This window comes from Lycium barbarum, chromosome 6, assembly GCF_019175385.1.
Source record: "Lycium barbarum isolate Lr01 chromosome 6, ASM1917538v2, whole genome shotgun sequence".
In the NCBI taxonomy this organism is placed as follows: domain Eukaryota; kingdom Viridiplantae; phylum Streptophyta; class Magnoliopsida; order Solanales; family Solanaceae; genus Lycium; species Lycium barbarum.
Window position 1 is genome coordinate 88,145,385 of NC_083342.1, and position 7,381 is coordinate 88,152,765.

Genomic DNA, 7,381 nt, shown 5'->3' on the forward strand with positions numbered 1-7,381 from the left:
TGAAATCGTAAACTTGAAACCTTTAAACATAAGATCGTTCTCATCATAGTCATCATAATAATATTCTCATTTGTGACATCATCGTTGTCATGGAAAATATATCCATCGTCTTTATCATAAGAGCTCACATAATCACAAACTTTGGTTTGGAAAATACGAATATTTTGGAAAACACTTATGGATTATCAGGAAGGAAATCATGCCTTGGAATCTTAGACTTTTTAACTTTTGATAACAAGGAAAATATGGAAACATTTATGAAATTATAACCTAGGGATCATGCCTTTGAAAGAAAGGGACGAGCCTTAACATACCTTTATCGTTTACTAATCTATCACTTGCTTGTTCTCCTTTAATGCCCACGTTCTACCTTCAAGAGAATTCGTATCGACATTAGCTAAAAATTATAGGAACGGATTTACTAACGCTAAAGAAAATTGGGCAGCATTACCTTTGTTTATACTACTTTTCCCATGTTCTATATCAACTCCCAACACTCGCAACAATAATCACAATATAGCAATCAACAATCATCATTCATATAAATAAGTGAATGAATAAATAGTCTGACCATGTCACGACCCAACTAAGGGCCATGACGGGTACCCGGGGGCTAACCCCGAGCACCGCTCGTTCTATGACTTGTCCTACTCATTTAATGCCCTTTTATCAAATTTATACTCAAATCGTAAGAAAAATCATTTTCCATTTGAAAACATAAATACTTTTATATACATAAGCCTCTCGGCTTTCAAAATAATAATAATATATATGCAATGGCAACCTCGTGAGACTATACTACCCACATCTACGTATCTACGAGCCTCTACTGGAATGCTAGACATATGAACAGGACAAGACCCCGTCGTGCCCAAAACATACGTATACATATATACCAAAAGAACAATCATAAGCACCACCGGACAATGGAGTGCTCTCACATCCGCTGCTAGCTCCTATGAGTCTGGATCAGGAGCACCTCTCTGTCTACCTGTGGGAATGAACACAGCGTCCAAAGAAAACGGACGTCAGTACGAGTAATGTACCGAGTATGTAAGGCATGAACGATACTACAGGAAGGGATACATGTATGGATAACAATAGAATGGAATTATAGAGCATACCGTAAGGTAAAAGAGTAACCTGTACGTATGAGTGCCTCTTAGGGCGGATGCCATGCATGCTTCGCTTTCCTTTGAAAAACATTTCTTTGTCATATATAGAAAATAGATTATATCACTTTGCCGAGGCGTCGGCTCCGATCCATGTACCCATATATATCCCGCGTCTAGGCATCCCGCGTTCGGGATGATATCATGTCATATTATACCAATTGATCAGGTGGCTATGCGTCTATAGCGCCTCACCTTTCCCCATGTCCCCTATATACATATCATATACATATATAATATACGTAGCATGCATGAGAGACCAAGTAAAAGCTACACCTCTATCGGAGTGACGTAAGGTCAGTGACCTCCGATTATATTATGGAATAATCGTGATCGTCATGTCTCACCTTGAAGGAACGATTATTGTAAGGAGAGACTAACAATGAAGAACAGCATTAAGAGAATATAAAATAAGATCATAAATCTCATAAAGCGTCGATTCATATACTTTGGAATCTTTAAAAATAGCCATCATCCACGAATAAAATTGAGATGTCCAAAAATAGCTCAACATTCTCATATCGTCATTGAAATCGTAAACTTGAAACCTTTAAACATAAGATCGTTCTCATCATAGTCATCATAATAATATTCTCATTTGTGACATCATCGTTGTCATGGAAAATATATCCATCGTCTTTATCATAAGAGCTCAAATAATCACAAACTTTGGTTTGGAAAATACGAATATTTTGGAAAACACTTATGGATTATCAGGAAGGAAATCATGCCTTGGAATCTTAGACTTTTTAACTTTTGATAACAAGGAAAATATGAAAACATTTATGAAATTATAACCTAGGGATCATGCCTTTGAAAGAAAGGGACGAGCCTTAACATACCTTTATCGTTTACTAATCTATCACTTGCTTGTTCTCCTTTAATGCCCACGTTCTACCTTCAAGAGAATTCGTATCGACATTAGCTAACAATTATAGGAACGGATTTACTAACGCTAAAGAAAATTGGGCAGCATTTCCTTTGTTTATACTACTTTTCCCATGTTCTATATCAACTCCCAACACTCGCAACAATAATCACAATATAGCAATCAGCAATCATCATTCATATACAATGGCCATGATCCACCATTTCTCTTCATTTTTCCCACATTTATGGTTTTGGGTTCGCTATCGTATTTTCTCATGTATCACACTTATCTCATGGTTTACATGTCATTTATAACATATTCATACTCACAACACACTAACATTCATGATTCAATTCAAACCTTCATCCAACAATGTCACTATTCACCTTTCAACACACTAACATTCATGTTTCCTACACTCTTCTTCAATCCAGGTGTTTCAACTTATCAATACTTCAAACGTCATGAAAATACCATGAAACTTACCTTAGATAGCGTAGAAACAAGCCTTGAGTTGAAATACTCTTCTAGCACCAAAACCCCATTTCACCTCTTTTGGAATTTTCTTGGCTTGGATGACTTCAATGGGTTTCACACTCTTGATTCTTATTGGTTTGATGAAGTTGATCATCAATTTCTCTTGATTTATTGTGAGTGAAGTGTGGAGAGGATTCTAGAGGTTTCTATGTCTAAAATGGTGAAAATAATGAGCTAGGGTCGAATTTGATATATATATAGTGGTCCAGAAAATTCTGGACCAACACAACGTGCGGCACACTTTGCGGGACGCAAAGCATGCTTTGCTAAACGCATGTTGTGTCACAAACTATGCAGGACCACAAAATTTCACTGGCACACTTTGCTGCGCAACTGTGTGGCCGCATGTCGTGTTTGCGGGCCGTATGTTGCGCCGCAAAGTGTGACAGAAGGTGATATTTTGCCCAAACAGTCTATCGTAGAATGGCCATAACATTTGATCCCGATATGCTGTGAGGGCCCACGACCTATGGTTGGAAAGCTCTTTCAATTATCTACAACTTTCATTCTTAATGTTTTTCCAAATTCCATACTTATAATGGCGTTTTGGTCCCTCCAAATCAGATCATCCGAAAATGTTTCCTTAAATCGCCCTTTTGGGATGGCTTATGCCTATATTTGGCTTATGGACCCTTCTCGAAACCTACTTAACACTTCATTACCAATATAAGGGACATTATAACTCTTCTCCAAAATGTCATTAAGCCATCATTAATTCGATACTCGTAATTTTTGCCCGACACCACATATACCTTGCTTCCCTTAACAACTTTCGTCTCGTACCTAAAATGTCTTTGAAATCTCGTTTAGAATCACTAAATATTATTTCCTACTTATAAAAACATCGTATGCATCATGCCCTTCGTCAGTCAATTCACTATGCATGAACGAAATTGTTTCCGAGATGTAACAGACCAAGTCATAAATAATAATTAATATAAGTGCGGAAGTCTTAACTATTACACCCCCAAAATCTGAAAGTCATCGTACAAGGACTCTAACCAACAATGTCCAAAGAATGAAGTATATCTCAAATATAATAACAAATAATGTCTAGAATAAAAGTAGACATCTAAAAAGAGAGATCTTTAGGTGGCATGGCATGGACAGAAGCTCACCGTCGGATCCGTTCAAGCTAACTAGCTTCAAGCTAGAGATGTGGTCTGGATGAAATCTCTGGAACACAATCTGCACTCAAAAGGGTTCAGCAAGGTAGTATCAGCACAAACACTATCTACCAGTAAGCATCATAGGCCGATTAAGATTATTTCATGCATATAAGTATAAAATTAACAAGATAAACAGATAGGCACTTAATACTCAAATCCAAGTCATAGAATATCCCATAACAGAGCCACAACTAAAGATGAAGGTTCTAAACTACAAGTCTGTCAAGTTTCAATAATCTCACCTGATAATCACAAGTCCAAGTTCTGTCCCTAGGTAGAGTCACTAATCCACACTTTAACTCAGTCAATGGTCACATTTATATCACAATAGGCATTCAACATCCATACCAAAACCAGAACCAAACGAGCATATCATAATGTAGAATAACATGTAATGATGTACAATGCAAAATATGATGAAGTGCATGCAATGCGCTGGCCAAATACACACTGTACACACATGCTCACTAGTGTCATTGCCCAGAAGTCATGACCTACATGGGATCCATGTACCACTCATTCTGGATCCACTCCTCGGACCCGAGCTCACAACTAGGCCATATCCTCACCCCCAGTCGAATATATATATATATATATATATATCACTCGACCCGAAACGAACCTCGAACCACAAGGTCACAACTAGCACCAAATAGTATCACAAGTTCAACAAGAAGATTATATTAACTTCTTCACTAATTTCACATCACAATGTATGTCTTCATTAGTATGTATGGAATATGAACAATTAGCAATATCAATGTCAAACACAAGGCATCATGCCACAAGTCTTTCATGAATCCTTACCGAACCATTTCCATCATATATGAGTGTATGAATGCATAAATGAGTGTAAACATGGTAAATCAATGCAAACCAATAAAGCAACAGTGAAGGTAAGTCACAAGCCACAAGCCACAAGTCATATCAAGACATAGATCAACTCAACCATGACATCGATCATACAAACCGTCTCACCCAACATAAGAGTCTATGTCCCTCATTACTTCCACATATAGCAAGTACGCCTCACAACTAAGTCTTGTATCACCAAGATGCTCTATTTTTCTATTTATTATCATCAACAGTAAATCATACATCAAGTTTTCATCTACGTACTGTCATAAGATTATATCACAATTCAAGTCTAAACTCATTATCCTTCCTTTCTCTGATGATATGTGTCACAATAAGAGAGAACTGAGTACAACACGACAATTTAGGTAATAAGTCTAATCACAATAACAGGCCAACAAGCCACCATCAATAACAATCAACCTAATAGAAATCCATCCTGAATCACCACAGTATGAATACAACTATACCTCATATTTCAGTACATAACATAATGACGACGAGTCCATAAAATCAGAAGGCATACCAAACTAGCTAATATCCAACCAAAATACCATGTCCGAAGACCTAATCATGCTTTCTCCCGTCAATTCTACACAATACATACGTTTCGCTAATCAAAGTCTAACTAAGGTAAGCCGTAACCTACCTCGAATGTAGAACAGGAGCCACGAACTACTCCACATGAGCCTTCTATTTCGGAAGTGCCTCAAAACGGTCAAAGTCTAACAATATGATGCTAAGTAAGCAACAAACCATGTATTTAAACAATAACAACAATTTGGAGAAAAAGACCCACTTACTTCTACCCTTTTCAATGGATGAAACCATCCTTTAATGGTGAATTTATCATAATTTCTATCTCTAGAATCATTAACCTTCAATTCGTGGGTTTCTAATCAATTTTACCCCCTGCAAACAGATTTTAGGACAAATTTTCATTTTTATTAGAACCCTAAGTCTCAACAGGCAAATCGACCATAAGAAATTGAATTCCGTTCCTAGAAAGTGATAATCTATGCCCCTATATGATTAATCAACAACAAAATCAATAACCCATCAATTATTTAAGGGTTTACTAATTCAAGGGTTCTAGGATTCTGGCCCACCATCGATGGACCTTAAACTAATAATGGAACTTGAAGAAGAATGGGAAAGGAATAAATAAAGGTGGGTACTTACCCTCCAAGATGCTTTCTTCAATGAATGAAATGAAGTTTGCCTCCTTCTCTCTTGAAAATTAACTTTGGGGTCTTATGGGTAATGGTTCGGAGTTGGGGTATCACAATAGGGCTTTCTGCCCGTGTCGATCGCTGTGGCGGTCAGTGGATCGCTGCAGCGGACCCGTTATAGCAGCCGTGGGTCCGCTACAGTGGACCTGCTGGAACAACACGAAAAAGGGCATAACTCCCTCATACAGAGGCGAAACGCGACAATTCTTTTTGTTATAGCTTCGTAATTACGATACAGATCTAATGGTTCAAACCTCACACAAAAAAAGGTCATTTGTTCAATCTGGACCCCTTTCTATCCAAAGATCTATGGTGAAAACATCAAATACGAGCGCGACAAAACCCAAACCCATCTTAAACTCTATGGAACCTCACCAAAACTTGTGGACAAGTTCAAAATCATCATACTAACTCGTTGAAACTTTCAAAACATTGACACGGGGTCATCCTAACTTGGCGCTGACCGAGGTCAACTCTAACTCGTTAACTTAACTAGCTTCTCCATCAATGACTCAATTTACACTCGAACCTTGCGGGAACCAACCCAGTGACTTCACTAAGTCATAGATCGTAATAACAGGATTCTGGAGAAGGGTTAACAAGGTTAAATGGGTCAAAACACTATAATAACCAAACGGGTCATTAATATATATATATATATATATATATATATATATATATATATATATATATATATATATGAAAAGTAAACTAGTCAAATAAAGTTTTACATTTTTTCACAAATTCAGCATCAATAAATTAAGAAAGCATAATACTAACCAATTCTAACTTTGAATTCTCAATAACAATTCTAAGTTTAATAACTTATGGATTCTAACTTTAATATAACTTTGAAAAGCACAATTCCAACCAATTCTAACTTTGAATTCTCAATAACAATTCTAACTTTAATTCTAAACATTGAAAAGTAAATCTAGTCAAATAAAGTTACATTTTAGTTTAGAGGCTATAGAAATATTATAACTTAACAATTCTAACTTGGAAAAGCGCAATCACAACCAATTCTAACTTTGAATTCTCATTAACAATTCCCACTTTAATCACTTATGGATTCTAAATTTAATATAACTTTGAAATGCTCAATCCCAACCAATTCTAAAAATTGAAAAGTAAATCTAGTCAAATAAAGTCTACATTTTAGTTTTGAGGTTATAGAAATATTATAACTTAACAATTCTAACATTGAAAAGCACAATCCCAACCAATTCTAGTTTTGAATTCTCAATAACAATTCTAACTTTAATAACTATAGATTCTAACTTTAATATTACTTTGAAAAGCACAATCCCAACCAATTCTAAAAATTGAAAAGTAAATCTAGTCGAATAAAGTCTACATTTTAGTTTGGCCAAAGGGTCAAATATACCCCTCTACTTTAGTTTATTGGTTAAAATTACCTTCGGTTAGCCAAAGTTTACAAATATACCCCTCTATTAGCCAAAATACACAAATATACCCCTCAGTGGATGGAAAATTCTAAATTAATTAAAATTACCCATTTAACTTAAAAAAAAACCATGCCCA